This window comes from Mus musculus, chromosome 15 (assembly GCF_000001635.26).
Source record: "Mus musculus strain C57BL/6J chromosome 15, GRCm38.p6 C57BL/6J".
NCBI classification, from domain to species: Eukaryota; Metazoa; Chordata; class Mammalia; order Rodentia; family Muridae; genus Mus; species Mus musculus.
The window spans coordinates 64,371,577-64,390,352 of NC_000081.6; the positions used below are offsets into that span (position 1 = coordinate 64,371,577).

General features: G+C 48.5%; 1 protein-coding gene across 4 annotated transcripts in view; it reads right to left on the reverse strand.

The window, feature by feature from the left end:
* The window catches only part of Asap1 (ArfGAP with SH3 domain, ankyrin repeat and PH domain1), a 296,102-nt gene extending 284,737 nt beyond the window's left edge, over nucleotides 1-11,365 (reverse strand). For 3 of the 4 annotated variants that reach the window (NM_001276461.1, NM_001276467.1, NM_010026.3), the window contains exon 1: nucleotides 11,141-11,343. The gene's annotated coding sequence lies outside the window, so the exon portion shown is untranslated. Of the gene's footprint in view, nucleotides 1-11,140 lie in introns of all 4 variants that reach the window. The other variant, XM_030248315.1, reaches the window with a different exon arrangement.
* Between the last annotated feature and the right edge of the window lie 7,411 nt (nucleotides 11,366-18,776).

Below are 18,776 nucleotides of genomic sequence, written 5' to 3' on the forward strand. Positions count from 1 at the left end.
AAGGGAGGGAATGGAAAGCTCAAGTGAAGACAGCGAGACTGTGAAGACACAGATGTACACAGTGCAGGGGAGCCCTTCAGAGCGGCCCTGAGAGTGTGTGTGTGCTAAGAGCAGGAGGAGACCAAATTTCACGTGAGATGGCTCACATCCCATCGAGTTATTAGTTAAGTTGGGGCTTTTGTTTTTCTGGGTGTTGGTTTTGAGACAGCATCTCACGATATACCCCCGGCTGGCTCCGTATCCACAGAGCTCCATCTACCTCTGCTTTTTGGATACAGGGAATAAAGACATGCACTAGCGTGCCCAGTGGGTTAAGGAAAAACAATGTGGGGGCATGGCTACTGAAGTAGGTTATTATATAATGAAGAAAGGATCCAGTGTCTCGTTCCTCCCATCCTTCTGCTTTGACATCTTCAATGCGTACTTCCCAAGTTGGGTACCCATCTCATTGGCCCAATGGTAACATGAAATCTGTTGGCTTGTTTTGAGACTAGCCTTGAGATCACTGTGTAGATAAGGATGGTCTCGAACGCCTGATCCCCCAGCCTCCACCTCCCCGTGCTGAGATTGCAAGCATGCTCTTCTACACCAGGCTGGAGAATGACCACTGGGTTCCATGCATGCTAAGCAGCGCTCCACCAACCTTGTATCCTCAGTCCTAAATGTTCTAAGAAGGGGACAAGATCTTTCCCCAGTTCCACACCTAACTCATTAGCCAGAATCATGTCATGAGCCCAGGCCTAAACCAGTCACAGCCGAGGGGACAAGACCATGGTGAGGATTTGCCCTTGGAGCTCCACTTCCCTCCTAAATAGTCCTGGAATAGAGACTTTTGACGGTCAGTGCTTTGTCAAAGAAAAAGAAGGGGAAATGATATTGGGCATGCAGTGTCCGTTATAGATTCCCGCCCACTCACCTACAAGGCCTCTCCATCCATATAGCGTGTCTTAAGAACTCTGGAATAATTGATACTGACTGTCAGCTCAACATGATCTATAATCTTCTAAGCATGTCACTGAGGGAGTTTTTATTTTAAGTTAATTTGGGCAAGAAAACACACTAAATTTGGATGGTACCATTCTATGGCTACAGTATTAGACTGAATAAAAAAGGAGAAAGTGAGCCGAGCACTGCTTTCATCTCTCTGTTTTGGGACTGTGGATGCAACAGGACCAGCTACCTCAGGCCTATGGAGGCAGCATTTTCCTTGCTCTGGTGGACTGGCTCCTCAAAGCGTAGCTAAAATAAACCCTTCCCCTCTTAAATTACTTGGTACAGCAACAAGAAAAATTAATTAATAGAAGTTTCCTCACTACCACAGAATGCTTGACTCTGAAGCGTTATGAAAGAGAGGTAGATAAAGCCCTTGAGTTTTGAGAAGTTCAAAACCATGAACACTTGGATCAGCACATTTCTGGTGAGGGTGTCGTGGCGGGTGGTACATGCTGGCTGGCAATGGTGACAGCATGTGTCAGAGCAAGCAGTCTCATTTCTGAGCTAGGAGGCAGGGAGAATTGGGTGGAACCAGGCTGGCTCCCTTTGTAACAACCCTCTTGAGGCACCTTTCCAGGGTAACTCCTGATCCTACCCCCTTACCTTTCCCCACCCTACCCATTGCCCCCATGACCTCCCACTCCTAAAGAGTTCCATCGTCTCTCACAAACACACCAAGAGGACTAAACCTCTGATGCACACAAATCCTGGGCCACACAATTAAGGCTCATCCAAGCCACAGCACACAGTGCAGTCTGCAGAGAGCCCACACCTCCACCCCTCTGCCAGTCTATTTTAGGCCTGAGGAAGTAACTGTCCTGTGAGAGGAAGCTTGCTAAAGGCTATTACAGGAAGGTCTATAAAGATGCTGCTGTTTGAGTTTCCACATGAAGGGTTCCGTGATTGGGGTGGGGGGGCACGGACAGGAAACAGTGGGGACAACTGAATTCCAGAGGCAGCCCTGAATGCAGTGTTATTTCAGCTAAGAGCTTTACCTTTTTTTCCTTGAGCAAATAATACAACACTTAGACCTTTCCCCAAATAATCAGCACATGCCGACCACGGGATTTGGTCCAGCTTTTCTCAGGCTGGACTCCCCTTCCTCAGTAGCCACTTATGGAAATGTTCCCGAGCTCAGATGGCACCCCCTCCGTTACCAAAGCTCTCTCTGATCATGCCCCTGGAATGACATCGTTGGCCCTCCAAGCTCAGGGCTGATATCTGCCAGCTCTCCTATGGGGGTCTTGGGGGTGGACATGGGTTTAACATTACATAATTACACCTTTCTCTTCTGTCCACCTGCCGAGTACTTGGGTACACATAACTTCTGGTTCTCCGTTATCCACCCTAAGAGCTGGCACACAGCAAAAGAGGCAGGGAAACTCTTCCAACTGATGAAGCCTTTCCTTTCCCTAACTCATCAAGCAAAAGGAAAATTTCTTGTCTCACTTTTGTCTTGCACCGATCATGTGCCAGGAGCCTGGGCACTTTCTTTATATAATGTTTTGTTTGACACCCCCCTCCCCAAAAGAAGAACTGTGAGATTTTTCACTGTTTACATAAAAGGAAATGAAAGTTTAGGGAGGTTAAGAGAAAGGCTAAGGATAGACCCTGGAGAGCCATATAAAGAACCAGGACGGACTCACATCTTCACACACATATAGAGTGGGTAATGAGCTCAGTGACCTTGTTTGAAGTCTTGCCACTTACAAGCCATGGGACCTTGAAGGAGCTAGTGTATCTCACTTACCCTTGTGGTTAGAACACTTTATCTCCCACAGGCTTAGGATGGAAAGCGAATGACTTAGAGAGAAAACGCCTCAGGACACTGCTAGACAAACACCCACCGGAAAGGAACTTCATCCATTATCGCTGCCCCCATGTGCAGGGGCTTCCCATGCCAGCATGAAGTATGTGTTCCATTGCCCAATCACCTTAGGCAGGAAGATGGACCTGCACAGAGGACAGGCCACCAGAATACATGAGGACGGCCCCTCAGACGAGGAGACCAAGAGACCAGTGGGTTAAAGCCACAAAAATACATAGCTCCTATCCCATAATGACTTTAAGTGGCAGTCTGGCACTCAGTTGTGGAACCCCAGTGGAAGTCACAAGAGCTAGCTCAGCTCCCCAAAGCCCAGCTGCTGACAGTACACCGGCGCATTGAAAAAGCTCCCAGACTAACCAGCAGAGTCCCACTCTCCCCATGTCCACTGCGTAATCTTGTCCTTAGTCAGTATCAGTCCCACGACTAGAACTCAGAATCCCCCATCTTAATTTCACATTTTTTTATTATCTCCTTTCCTGGCTGTCTTCTGTCTCCCTGCTCCCTCCCTCCTTCCTTAGGAAATAGTTTTTCCTCACCACTATTCAAGGTTAGACACTGAAGCTTGCAGGGTCCCTGAACCAGGCTTCCTCCTTTTCCAGCAGTAAGTACCTACAGCCGATGAAGACAGGAGGAGCAAACTCAGTAAATACTTGCTCTCTGAATTCAACCTTTAAAACAACAACAACAAACAAACAAACAAACAACCAGGTTTGCGTGTAGCCCAGGCTATCTTCAAACTTGGCTAAGGATGACCTTGAACTTTCCCTGCTTCCACCCAGTGAGATTATGCGTTTGCACCGTCATGCCAAGCTTCTAGGGTACCACAGATTTTACCCAGGGCTTTATTCATGCTACACAAACACCCCACCAACTTCATCCCCATCCCTGATGCCAACCTTTTATTGCTAATGTGTTAATAGAGATTTTTTTTTTTTTTTTTTTTTTTTTTTTTTTTACATTTTCATTAATGTTCTTTCTTCTCCAGCCTTCTGAAGAAGCCAGAATGAATTAAGCAACCTGGTACCTACCAGAAACAAAGAAAAGCCGAAGCCTCTTCACAGAGCCGAGGCCCTGAAAAGATCAAAGTCTTCTCTGAAAAGAGAGCCTGAATGTTTCTTTCCAACTGTCCAGAGAAGTGGCAAGAAAGCCTTAGGGCAGCGGTTCTCAACCTTCCTTATGCTGGAACCCTTTAAGACAGTTCCCCATGTTGTGGTGGGCCAAACCATAAAAATTGTTTTCGTTGCTACTTCAGACCTGTAATTATGCTACAGTTATGAATCGTTATGCCAATATCTGCTATGCGACCCTTGTGAAAGGGTCATTCGACCCACTAAAGGATCTTGACGGACAGGCTGAGAACCGCTGCCTTAGGGTCTGGGGCAGGGTAAGCATCGTTCCCTGAATGCTCTGGGTAGGCAAACTCTCTTCTACCAGGAGCCTAGTGACCGAATCTTCAGCCCAGACTCTCTGGCAGAAAGTCAGGGGCCCAGGAAACACCCAGGGCTGCTACAGAAGAGACAGACCCCTCTGGTACACAGGATACCTGAGGGCCCCCTGGAGCCCAAACCACTGTGTTCCCCCAAACAGAACACACCACCAACAAAAGAAGTAACTCATTCAGAACAAGCATCGTGGGTCAGTCTGAACGAGAGCATCAGCGTGTTTGAAATGATATAAAACAGAGAGAGGAAGCCCAAAGGAAGGAATACAATCCGGGGATTGTGGCCAGGATAAGAAGTTGAACAGGAAGCCCTTTTCAGCCTACGCCATCTCCCTAGCCCTTCAAGCACCATCTGACAAAGAACCAACAGGAATTTCTACGAATGACAGGAACAGTCATTACCACTGAAAACTTAAGGATGGAAAATTCTAGAAGCAGGACAACATGGCTGAACGACGCGAGCAACGCGTAACTCTTCCTCCTCTCTGCTCAGCACTGCACAGAATAACGGGGTCCCGCTCCTTCCACCAATCCCCTTCAAAGTGGCCCATGTTACGGGAAAGACGACAAAATGAACAGCTTCTCTCAGGATGGCTGCAACAAAGCCACAGTAAGGGTACCCCTCATGTTCTTCCCACGTTGTCCAAGTCAACTATGTGCAGTTAGAGGGGCAGGCTGGGTCACGAGCAGAGAGCCCTGAGCCTACCACTGCTCCCCTCAGGGAACTATTCCCTTTGGCCATCCTGCTTCAATGGCGTCACAGACGTCAGGGGACAACAACTACACAGCCTGGCTAAGCATCCCTCTCCATTTTACTCCAAAAGAGACACTGCTTTGGTAAAACATGCACACAGGATATTACACACACACACACACACACACACACACACACACACACACGCACGCACACAGGATTTAGTGCACACAGAGATCTCTGACCAAAAAAACGTCATGCTCAGGTTTGAACAGGGAAGTGCAGGCAATCCCGGAACGGGTACAGTTGCCATCTTGCCGTCCCTCTTCCTGTCCTGCCTACAGAGATCCAGAAGAGCCTGCTACTGCAGAATGTGTGTCACATCTGGAGGAAGTACCATTGGGTGTGCTCTCCTTCGTCCCAAACGAGACTCCAACTGGGCCCCAGGCAAGGGTGAACCTGCTTAGTCCTGGTTTTCCAAGTCTGTGTGCACCTTCACACTTCCTGGCTGCAGGCAAAAGAAGAGGAAACACCAGAAATACCACAAGACTGGTGGTGTTTCCAGGGGGATGACAGAGAACTTCAGGTAGCCAACGCCCTCGGCTCTGCAGCCCAGTGTGCTGGTGGCCAACAGAGCTAATGTGGATCTCCAAAGTGCTTACGCCTCAGGAAAGCATCTGGCTTCCAGGAGTATCTGGGACAGGAGCCCATTTTCTCTAACTGAAAGCCTGCTGAAATCTGGTCTTAATTACCCCCTAACAGCGACGTGGCTGCATGACACATCATGGCCGAGGCCCTTGCTCTCAGACAATGAGGCCACCTACCCATGCACCACTAGCAAGCTGGGCCCTGCTGTTAGTGTTTCCCCCAAGGCGCAAACGGATTTTTCATGGGCCAACACAGGACCTCTTCTGACATCTCTTGTGCCTTTTAGGACAAGGCTGGCTCATATTGAGAACGCTAGCTCTGACTTTGGAAACAAGATTTTAGCTGAACAAAAGGGGCTTCGTGAAGTGCTGAGAAATGAAGTCTAAGCCAAGTTTCAATAAGAGGAACAGTGCCCTAATCCCTGACTCCCATTTTAGAGAGAGGATGTGATGACAGGTGAGCTGGGAGGACGTTTATAACTGATGAACTCATTCACTGCTGAGGAAGGATAAGAAGGGTTGGCATCCCTGGGCTGAGAGGAAACCATCAGGCCTAACTCCCCACAGCAGAGAGCAAAGGAAGGGCTAAACACTCATCACTAGTGTCACAGGAAATGTCCCTGACCTGTCTTCCTTGCTTGGTTAGCAGTCTCTCCCCTGACTACCCACAGCACCACCCCGCCCCCTACCAACACACCCCAAAGGCATCCTGAGGACAAGTTTAGTTATGTGGGAAAAGGAACTGAAGGCTGCAGACAGAAGCAATGATACCAGGCAGCCCTTCTTCAAATAAGGACAGTGGGGATGTTGGTGCTTGTCTATCAGGCATGAAGTCTTGGGTTCTATCCACAGCACTCCATAAACCAGATGTGGGGACGTCCACCAATGATCCCAATTGTAATCCTCAAACTTAGAAGACAGGAGCAGAAACATCAGAAGCCCAAGGTCAGCCTTCAGCCTTGGCTAGAGGGAAAACAAACCAACCTAGAGAAAGTGGCTGAGATTACACAGCAGCTCAAAGCAAACGCCTAATGAGTTTATGTAGGAGAGAGATTCCAAAGGTAAAATCAAAATGGCTATAGGAGACCTGATGTGGGCACTGATGACTTGGGAGACATGAGCCAAGTACACAGCTGGCTCCCAAAGCTGGGGAGAAAACCCAGCCCTCTTTAGAGCACAGAAGGACACCTTGACTTTAGAACGCTGAGGCCTATTCAGACCTCCAGAGCTGTAAGATGATAACTTTTATTGGCCAAATCACGTTTCTTTTATTACTACAGCAACAGATAAACTAATACACTATCATTACACTCACCTTTAAAAAATAACACTTTTATTCACATGCCTGCTGCCCAAGTCAGTAAGAACAGTTCACATTTCTTGAGCCTACATGTATTTGCCTTCAGCATTTACCATTCGGTATTTAGGGCTAGTCTGCATGTTTCACGGGCATAAGACATGAAGAAAACGTAACTTCAGTGCAACAGGATAAGAAGGAACCAAGGAACCAAGAGTGGGCCAGGAAGTCAAAAGCATCTCCCTGGAGATAAAGACATGGATGCATTTAAGAAGATAAGTGGGAGTCAGCCAATGAGAGAGGAAGAGCACGCCAGGCAGGGATAAGGGAACAGATGCTAGCGGGAAATGACACAGCAGGTGCATGGTAAGGGAGCGCTTCAGTGGCTCAGCTTCAGGCCGGGAACCATGTCTCCAGCCTCAGCATCTCGTCTTCTCTTAGTTTAAGGACCTCTGTCATCCGCTCTGCCTGAAACCTTCCTATGGATCCCAGCCTTAGCGCAGTCAGTACCAAGTACAAACCATAACTCCTTCCGCATTTTTCCTGTCCCCAATATGAGGCCACCATGCCCCAAGCTGCTTGAGATAGAGTCAGAGGACCCATATTTGAGCCCCGCCCCCCCCACCCCCAACCATGTCCCATCATCTCTATAGAATCCATCGCATGTATCAGTTCTCTCTCCATGTCCTAACTGCAACTCACTAGCTCCTTCCCGCCTCCACTGCAACCACTCCCGGTCTGCTCTATCACCCTTTCCTGGAATAGCAAAAACGGCATCTTAATGCAGCCTTGCTGCACCTACTCTTTGTTTCTATGACCCGCTCTTCATGAAGCAGGCTCTCCCAAACGTCCAGAGTCTACTCCTGAGCCTAAACCCAGTAATGCGTCCTTTGGTGGGAGGATCCAAGCTGTGTGAACGGGGCTCTAAAACAACCTCAGCTTGCGATATTCACCTCAGAGCTCCTGACTCGGCTCACTCCCTGGAATACTTGGAGCCCCCCTGTGCACAGAAGGCTTTGTATATTCCTACCCATCGCCTCGGAATGTCCTTCCCCTACATCTCAGCCTAGCTACTCCTCTATCTTCCAGCCTCAGACCTGGCTTTCTCTGGTAAACCAAGAGCCAACACTCTACTCACACCCTCCTCTTCTTTCGCCGATTTCCTGAGTAACTTACATCCCACAAGTTTTCGTTCTTTACAAGTCACCAGCTTCTTCCCAGATGCCCAGGTCCTCTAATGGAATACAAGCCCCAGGAGGGTGGGGCCTCATTGATCCTGGTCCTCGCTGTCTCATGGGGACTCCGTGCATGGCTTAGCGTAGAACAGTGGTACTCAGTGGATGTTTGGGGAATTGATTAATTAAATGAAAGAGTATAATTCTGACAATGAAAGATGGGGCAGAAAAGATGAGGCCTTGAGAACAGGGTGCTATTCATCTTTGCATGACTACTACCTCCCACAATAGAGCCACTTAGCAAATGTTTACTGCATACAAGAAAGAATGACTCCATCCAGATGAATTTGAGAAAGGCTGTCCTTTCTGGGAAAGACTCCCAAGGAGTCCCCTCTTTTGGGGGGGGGGGCACTCGTGTGTGTGTGTGTGTGTGTGTGTGTGTGTGTGTGTGTGTGTGTGACAAACAGAGACAGACAGACATATATGCACATCTGCCTGAATGCATGTACCAATGACTGAACACAGGAGTCATATGGGGTCTCCACTGTACCCAAAGCTAGGCCAAGGCATGCTAGCAAATTCAAGCAACCATGCTGTCTTCACCCACTCACTCTGTGGGTGCTAGATTTCCCGGGACATCTGGCTTTTTACAGGCATGCTAGGGATTTGAACTCAGGTCTTTACGCTTGTACGGCAAACACTTTTCCACGGAGCCATATCCCCAACACTCTCTTAGTCCATCTTAGGAGGCAACAAGTCTAGAGCATACAACAAGTGCTTAATAAGTGTGAGATGTCACTGTCAGCATTGCTCATGTAGGGATTATCTAGGCAGATTTCTAGAAAAGACCTTGGAGCTATCGTCAGATACCCCAGTGAGAGGAAAAGAAGACGGAAGGAGAAAATGTAAGGGGCCCAGGAAGATCCCATCTGACACAATGAGACCTTGGTTGGGAAAACCCACAAACAGCACAGGGACAGGGGGCCTCTCATGTCCCCCAGACCACAGCCACCTGGGTGCAACATGGAGCAGCCAGCTGGGAGGAGGGTCTGGACTAGGAGGGCTCAGCCTGAATGCACACATTCATCTCTGGGCCTGCAGGGCCTGCACTGGTTTTGAAAATCTAGCTGGCTGTGGTTGTGGAGGGCTGGAGAGGTGTAAGGAATTTCAATTTCCTTCACCAAATGGCAAGCTTGTGAAAAAGTCCTTTCTCTCTAACATTATCACATACTAAAGAGGAAAAGCCAGCCACTGAGCTTTCAAGAAGAGGGAACTAGGTGGGCTGCCTAGCTCACAGAGAGAGGAAGATTCAGAATTGAGACTTCTGAAAAAATCTCACAGCACATTCTGTGTCAAGACAATGCTGGCTTGGAGTTCATCTGTTTCAAACAAAATGAGAGAATAGAGAAAAGCACCCCCCCACACACACACACCCATATAATAACTACAATTGTATGCTTCAAATCCACTTGAAAGCTGAATCCCAAATCCACTTGTGTCAGTGAACAGAAGTTGGACAATACTTTTTTCTTTTTCTCTTTCTTCCTTTCTTTCTTCCTTTCTTTCTTCCTTTCTTTCTTAGATTTTTTAAAATTACCATACAAGTACTAAAAACCATTATGCATTTCTAAACAGGGTAATTTTAAAACCCCTTATCTCAAAATATGTTCTTTGAGATAACTGCATAGCTCAGAAACAACAGCAATAACAGATAAGAGAACAGGAGAAGGTGCTAAAGTGGAGAGAGTTGAAAGACACAGTAACACTCCTGGTTTAGGGCTGGCAGATCACAATCTGGCATAATCAGGGTGGCCAGGCCAGGGAGTTTAGAGGCTTGGAAGTAAGCTATTCCTGGCCAGGCCACCAAGTAGTTGTGTCCATAGAATCTTTCTGAATCTCTTCCACATTAAAAGAGAAAACAGTTGTTTTCCGAGATTCTTTTCTTCTATAGCACCCCACCCCCCATCAAGCCCCTCTCCCAATGGCCACTACACAGGGGCCTTCCAACGGCCCGCCAAGAAGACCTGGCCACTCAGGCTAGGATAGACATGAAACTGGCCTAAGAATTACATGCTGTGTTTTACAATCTCAAAACATTACTCAGCAATCCTGTACCACTGCTATCCCAGAAGCAATCCTGCTAACACAACCTGATGGAGTCGATGGAAGGGGGGAAATGGTCTTTTGCATCTGTACAGCTAAGGCTAAGGTCAAGTTAACTTGGTCTAGACCTGGCTAAGCCTTTCCTTGATAAAAAGAACCCGCCCTACGAGGGCGTGAGATGATGTCTCTGGATGGATTAAACAGCAGAAAACCAGATACCAGCTAGTTTCTTTCTTTCTATTTTTTTTCTCGCTCTCGTTTAAACTTACTGTTGCTCTCATAAAAAGCATCAGGTTCCAAAATGGTACAAGCGGAAGAAGACATAAGGCACTTCTCAGCTCCCAAGGGGAATTACCACTCCCCCCCCCCCCCCCATTCCCTGTTTCTTTTCCTTTTAAGTGGTCTGGGGCCTGCCAGGCAGCGCCATGTCCAGGCCGGGACCCGCGCCGAGGGGAACTTTCCTCCGCTGCGCCCGAGACAATGCGGCGGCCAATGCCCGCGCCTCCCCGCCGCGCAGGGAGAGAGCGCCCCTGGAGAACCGGGAAAAGTGCCGAGGAGAAGGAAAGCGCCCCCAAGGGCCGGGAGAGCACCCCAGAGGAGAAGGAGAGAGTCCCAATGGGAGGGGAGAGTGCCCGGGAGGACAGAGAAAGCGCCCCAGCGGACTCCGGGAGCGCCCCGGCGTCTGCCCGGGCCTCCTCCCGGAGCGGGGAGCCTTGCGCCCCGGGCGCACACCCCCAACCCGGGTCTCCTCCGCGGAGCAGGGGAACGTGCGCTCCGGCGCTGCGGCTGCGGAATCCCCGGGCCGCCCGGCCAACCCCTGCAGAGCCGGCCGCGCGCCCCGCACGCCCCCGGCTGGTGCTCTGCGGACGGACGGGGACACCCGGAGCCCACAGGGGGTGTGCGGGTGGCCGTGCAGCGCCCCACCGCGCCTGTTCCCGCCGCCCCGCCGCCTCGCCACTCACCGGGACCGGGCGGGCCGCTGGGCATTATTCCATCGCGGGCGCGGCGAGGCCGGGCGAGGCGCGGGAGCCGAGCGCGGCGCAGGAAGGGGCGGGCGACCATGTGCCGAGGAGGGGGGAGGAGGAGGCCGGCGACGCGGAGCCGCTCTCTCGAGCCCGCTCGGCGGCGGCGGCGGTGGCGGCGGCGGGAGCGGGCTGCAGGAAATCCAAACACTTCGGCAGGAAATCGGAATCCTGACTAAGCACTCCCGGCCCGCGGCTGCCCCGCTCCGGGGGCTCCCGCCGCGTTTAACCCTTGGCCCGCCGGGCACACTTCAGGGCACAGGAGTATAGGGCAGTGTAGGAGATTCATGGGGTGGGCCTCCTTCTTGGCCACAGAAGGCAGAGGTGGGGCTTATCAGCAGAGAACCTTGGCCTTGAAGTGGGGCTTGCTAAAGCTGGGACACCAAAAGACTGTGGCCTCTCTCCCATCCTGCACTGTCTTCTCCTAGGCTACTTTCTCCTGTTCCTTTCCGTGGATTTCTATCTTCTTACCCAGTGCCTGGAGGCAAAACCTTTTGGATAGCACAGAGATGATCTGGCTAGCATTCGAGCATTCCAGGCTCTGAACCCTGGTTGGAAAATGGCCTTTTTCTCTTTCCTGCAAGTGATACTTCCTTGAGGCTTAGTTTCCCAATCAAGAAAGGAGTGTTCGTAGACTTAATTTGAAAACAAGATGCTTAGACTGGCATGTTGGAGACATCAATGATATCTGTGCTTGGGTATTACTGCACACTAGAGATGTCAGAGAAGGGAGGCTTCTAACTTGTGGGCTGTGTGTTCTGCATGTCTGTGTGGACCTAGCTCGGGGGCAGGTCTGGCCCAAGGGTGTCAGTTTCTCCCTAATTACTGGTGATTATTTTTCTTTGAGTCTTCCAGAAACTGCTGTCTGAAGAAGAAAAGATCAGCCACTGCGTAGTAGAGACCCCTTTCTGGTAAAATTAGAAACTCACCAGGCCTCACAAGATTGGAGATTTTGTTCTTAACCTGAGGGTGGGAGACTTGGGGGGAGGGCGCGTTAATAAGCCTTGAGCTGCTCCAGGGGGGTTAGGAGAACTAGCCAGGGAGTCTGGGCTGCCATGGGGAGTGATTCATTGTGGTTTCCCGAGGAAATGCCACACTTTACCTGTAGGCTGCAGTTTGGTGGTTTTACTTGAGTGTTTGAGATTCCTCTGACTCTCAAGACATAGAGGAAGGACCGCGTGTGGGCAAGTGAGAACTGAAATGACCATGCTGGGAACTGAAACTTGGGTACCAGCTCTATCTCCCAAGGACAAACAGACCTGTGCTTGGCACCCAAAGGCATGTCTCTTCTTCAACACTTTCTGTAGTTACAGGTCACAGGTAAAGCTCCAAGCTGGGCCCCAAGAACCTGGAATGCCTGCCCCTCATAGCCACCATCCTATTGGAAAGAACCTCTACCCAACTGAGGTCGGCAGATAAATCACAGAGCAGAAGTCGGGCCCTCACAGTTCACCGTTTGATCCACTGTGTCTGACACCCCCACATCCTCACCACCCGCACCTCTCCCAACATCCTGCCCCTGGTCCTGTTGCTGCATAGCTCCTGTCTCTATTGTATCTTTCCGGATGCTTGCTTAACATTTCCCCATGGCTAAGCTGCATCACAGCAGAATTCTTGACTGTCTCTTGTGTTCCCACTCTCAGTGCCAAGAACCATACGAGCACATGGGAGCCCCTCAGTCAGCACATGTTGGATATAAGGGGCAAAGACTAGAAATCCAAATCTGTCATCCAAGCATGCCAATTCACTCTCTCCCTCAGCTCCCTGAATCCTTTACTCAGAGACTTGATGTGAAGTGTTCAGTGTAATGGAAGAAGCTCCAGTGGGCTCTGCTAATGGTCCTGGGAAATGAACGCTGTGAACAATTAGGACTGTCAGTTGACATAACTGTAGTCTCTTTGGCACATCACCAGTTAATTATGCCCTCCTCTGTGCTTCCCCAGCATCTCCTCATTAAAGGTCTTGACTATTGGGCCAGGGCATGGTGGCACATGCCTGTACTCCCAGCTCTCGGAAGGATGAGAAGTTCAAGGTCGTGTTTAGATACATAGGGAATTTGAACCTCACCTAAGCTGCTTGAGACCCAGTCTCAAAAAACCAAAAAGACTACTTGTTGCATTATATGTCATATTAAATGGCAAGCCATTCTGCAGTGAAGGGAAGGGAAGGGAAGGGTCCACATTAATGACCCCTTGCTCTAAGGAAGGCCTTAGGACCAAGGTGAATTAAATCTGCTTAGCATTGGCCAAGGGACCCAATAGTTTCTTTGCATTTGTTCTCCAAACAGACAAGCAAGAAATTAACCCATCCTTTCACTATTCACCCCTCCCCCCTTTTCTCCTCCCTCCTTTGTTCTGCTTGGGTTCACTTCCCAGATGAAGTAACCGTACCTAACTCCTGGTCTCCAGTTTTGCTTCTGAGACAACTCAATTCAGAACAGCATGTTATCTATAAATTCACGCTGACTGTCTGGGCACTCCCTATGTGCCTGAGCCAAGATAGCATGAACAGGCCTCATAGTTGGGTAATACTGGAAGGTAAGGTGCACGTTCAGTAACAGAAACCAAAAAGACTAAAACACTTTTGCACTATTTTATAGTTAAGGAAACTGAGGCACCTGAATGTTGAGTGACTTGCCTGAAGCCAAATAGTTAGTGAGTGGAGGAGCTCTAGTCTCCTAACTCTTTGCTATCCATACTGCCTTTCCTGGGAGTTGAAGCCATGGGTACCAGCTGTAGCTGAATATACTCTTAAATCGCATGGAAGACGGAAGCAGGAAAGGACCAGGGGGTCAAGGGAAGAAATTACTCTCAAAGACAGGAGATGGCCAACACTCATAAATATCCCAGAAAATTCAGTCCTGTGAGGATCGAGAGATGAGCATCTATTGCACTGGACAGTGCAAGGCTACTGACTTCTACCGGGGCTGTGTGGATGGAGCAAAGGGATCGGAAGCCAGATTGCAGTGGGTTGTGGAACGAGTGGGAGCCTGCAAGTGTAGACAACTCTTTTGAGAAATGTGGCTGTCTAGCACGTGGGAGGCAAGGGTGGAGGCTTCTCAAAGATGGCCAGGCATGCCAGCGTCTGTGGGGGACGGGAAGGTTCTGTTGGAGCAGTTGCATCTGCAGAGGCAGAACTGGGGGGGCCCACCGGAGGAAAGCGGGATGGGGCAGGCTCTGAACTATGGGAGAACCACTTAGTCCACTGGAGGGGAAGGCCAGCTGATAATATCCAGAGCATCATGAATTTATCCTAGATTCATAGATAGGAATTAAGTGGATCTCTAAAGTTCCCCTAGTTGAATTCCTTACGAAATTCGTGATCAGGACAATCAAATGAGGTTGATATAAAACGCCTTCAACCTCATGACGAAAACGGAATGAGAAGCTATTTTGGGTCCAAGTATGTTAGTGAATCAGGAGCAGTGAGGCTGAGGGAAGAGTTAGGAGACAGCTGGCACTGTGTGCTGGCTGATGGGGGTGCAGGGCACATAGGAGGGACAATGGTGCTCACCTGTGAGGAGGAGGAGGGAGAGGAGGAGGGGGTATTTTTAACCATCACAAAGAGGGAGAAGGAGAAGATTCTGAGGAGGAAGGTAATGAGTTCCTGTTTGTGCTTGGTGCAGAGAAGGCAGTGTGGGTGTGGTTAAGAGTCTCAGGCTTTGCAGGGCTGGGGTAGGGGCCAGGCTTGAGGGGGGAGGGGGGGAGGGGGAGGTAGAGGAGCCTGCACAGTTGGTAAGAGGGGGAGTTGGCACCTAAGAAGGCAACACCCTATGCCAGCTCCTCACTGTCTTGCTTTGCTCGGATTTCCCCAGTGCTGGGTATCATTCTTAGAGCTGTTGGTATAATAAGTTGGTACCTTATTACGAGGGGCTTCGTACACATCGTAGGACATTGAACAACATTCCTGGCAGCAGTCCACTGGACATCAGCAACAAAACCTAGCCCAAAGAACCAAAGCTATCACTAGACATTGTCCAGTGTCTCCTGGCAGCAAAATTGCCTCCCAGGCAGGAGCTCTTTTCTATCATCTTTTTCTCATCCTCAGCTAATCATAGAATTATCAGAAAGTGAACACTCTGGAGGCTGGGGAGATGGCTCAGTCAGCAAAGTATGTACTGCTTAAGCATAAGGCCCCTGAGTTTGATTTCTAGCACCCATGGGAAAAGCCTTCCTTGTCATCCAAGAACTAGGGAGCCAGAGACAGGAAGACCCCTGGGTCTGCTGGCCAGTAATCTAGTATAACTGGTGACCTCCAGGTTCAATGAGAGAATGTATGTTAATAATAATAATTAATATTAATAATTAATAATAATAATGGAGAGAGATTAAGAAAGATATTTGATGTCAACCTCTGGCTTAAACACACACACACACACACACACATGGGATGGGGGCGGGGAGAGAACACTTGATCTGGGCATGGTAGTACATGCCTGTACTCCTATTACTCTACAGGCTGAGGCAGGAAGATTATAGGTTTAAAGCCAACTTGAGCTACACAGGGAGACCTTATCTTAGACAAAACAATAACACAAAACAGATGTGATAGCTCATACCTCTAATCCCAGCATTTCAGAGGTGAAGACAGACAGAATAAGAGTTCAACATCATCCTGGCTATATATGGAGTTCTAGCCTGGGCTACTTGGGACCTGCCTCAAAATGCGCCCCTCCCCCCAATTCCTCAAAAAAAAAAAAAAAAAGAAAAGAAAAGAAAAAAAGGAACTTTTGGATAGAAGCATTTGTTTCCAGTTCAAATCCTGACTTTATTGTCTTCTGTCTTTATTGACCTTTCAAGACTTTATTCCCTTCTCTGGGCTTACATATTCTGTAGTTTTGTTTTTATCTGTCAAATGAAGTTGTGAGAATAAAATTAACCATTCATCTAAGTACTGGTTTCAGACAGAGTGGTGACCCTCAGTCATCAACTGCGACTCTTGGTAGTATTTAGGCTCTGATGTTACATCCAGTAAACATTTTGAAATTGGGGTCTGTAGATCTCGACCTCACAGACATATTAAAGACAGGAGGACATTCTGGAGGTGGTGGACATCTGCACATGAACTGCAGAAAGAAGAGAGAGAGATTGGAGCCTGCAGTGGAACTTGAGTGATTAGAAATACGGGCAAGGAACTACATGTGAGCAAGTTTTTCTTCCAGACAAAGTAAAAAGTACTCCTGGCCTTTGGGAAATATACGTGAAGCATGTCAAATGATTGTCGCCTCGTGGGATCACGTCCCCATTGATAAAAGAACGAGCTGTCACTGAGTGCTCACTATAGGTGGAACCTATATTTATGATATTAACAATCATTTAACACTCACAACACTATAACAGAGCTATAATGTAGGGACTATTTACCATCCCCATTTGCATGAAGAAACTGAGGTGTTAGACAAAGGGAGAGTGAGTTTCTCAGGCAGGACTGGAGGGAAGCCAGTGCCTTAGCTTCTTTCTTGTTGAAGTAATAACAGGGGAAGTTTATTTGGGCTCAGAGTTCAGGGTGCATCATTACAGTGGGAGAGTCAAGGCAGTGGGATCTTAAAGCAGCTGCTCCCAGCGCATTCACAATCTAAAACCAGGAAACAGTGAACACAGGCTGCAGCTCTTTTCTCCACATGTAAAGTCAAGGATCTCAGCCACGGGATTGGTGTCAACCAGAGTGGGTAGTGGTCCCACCCCCCTCGATTAATACAACCAAGAGATTCTCTTGAGTTGACAGTTGTCCCTGGCCATCACAAATAGCCTTTCACAAAAAGAGATCAATATGAGGAAAGGAAGGGGCCCAAAGGAATCTTTGGCTGAAGAGTGTGATGTAGAGTTGGTGGTTGCACATGCCTATAATTCCAGCATTGGGGAGGCCTACCTGAGCTATGTGGTGAATTTGAAGCCAATCTGAGCTATGTATCAAGATTGTCTCCAAAAGTTGTGAGACTCACAAGCATTGAACAGCAACTCTACCAGCAAGCCAAGATCTCTCTCGGACACTGTCCATCCAGTCCTATATACCCTCCAAACACCACGTGTCCTCCATGTGCCTTGCCTTAGCACATGAGCACATGCACGTGTTTCAGCTAACAGCACTCTGACAATCAGCCCAAGACCATGGAAGCAGCAAAAAAGCCTCAACAAATCACCAAGAGTTTTTTGGTGCAGTTCCCTCTACAGAGTCCTGACAAAGAGAGTTCAATTACACAATGTAAGGCAGACAAATACATCTGTGTTCTTAGCAAAGAATCCCTCATCACATGTTCTTCCACGAATCTGCCTTAGTCTTTCAAAATACCAACCAACCGACTTTCTGAAGAACACTTCAGTATCCACTTCAATGTTAATATAATCAACTTGGCAGGATCTAGAATCACCTAGGAGACCAGCCCTAGGAATACTCGTGAGAGATTGTCTAGATTAGGTTAGCTGAGGTCGGAAAGAGCTACCTTAATTTTTGGGCAACACCACTCCACAGACTGGGAAAGGGTGAGAAAGTGAGCTAACCACTATGGTTCCTCTCTCTTTACTGATTCTTTACTGCAGTTTCAATGTGACAAGCTTCTCCCTAAAGCTACGACAGTCGTTATTTCTCTACCCTTAAACTGAGCCAAAAATGACCTCTTCCATCCTTCCTTGAGTTGCTTTTGTTGGGGGTCTTTTATCCCAGCAATACGTGTAACTGAAACAGTTACTTCCTTCCTTAGAACCCTTTGGGGTATCAAACAGAATGCCAAATTCTTTCAGCTTCTTTTTTGCTGCTTATGACTTGACGACTAGCCTGCTGGAAGTTGAGAATTGTCTCTTAGCCAAGGCAAAAGCAAAGATCCTGATTCCAGCAGTCCCACGGGACCCAAAGCAATGGGGAACATTTAATTCCATGAGAGCCCAAAGGTTTCCAGGAAACCCTTGATCAATGGACACCCAAACCCTATCAAGTGTCCGCTCTAAGAGGTTCTACTTTAGGCCAGATGGAAATGCTTGATGCAGAGCAAACACGGTGGGGGATCTGAGGAAAGGAGGGAAGGAAGTGGGTTAGCCCACACCAACCAACAGAAGTAAGTGGTTAAGAACTTGCACTGACATTAGTAGGCCTCAGCTGAAATTCTGGTTCAACTACCTATTTTATATCATACCTTAAAGTACTGAGCCTTAGTTCCTGAATAAAAAGTGGGATCAATGCAAGCATCCATTTCATATGACTGCTAGAAAGATTAAAAGGTCTCAGCCCAGCCTGCCTTCCAACTTGCTGTGGACCAGAAGCTGACTCTGACTCTCAACTTCCAGCCTCTCTCTTCCCATTGCTGGGATAACAGGCATTTGCCACTATACATGTCCAACCTTCTTTTTCTTTTTTAAAGATGCAGTTCTTAGAGTTTTAATGTGTCTACCAGAGTTTATAGGTTGGAAATGTATTGCCAATGAAGTAGTGTTAAGATGAAGAGGTGATGGGGCCATGAGGACTGTGACTTTGTAACTAGATGAATATCATTATTACAAGAATGAGTTCCTGGTGAAATCCAGCTCTCATTTTATTCTCTCTCTCTCTCTCTCTCTCTCTCTCTCTCTCTCTCTCTCTCTCTCTC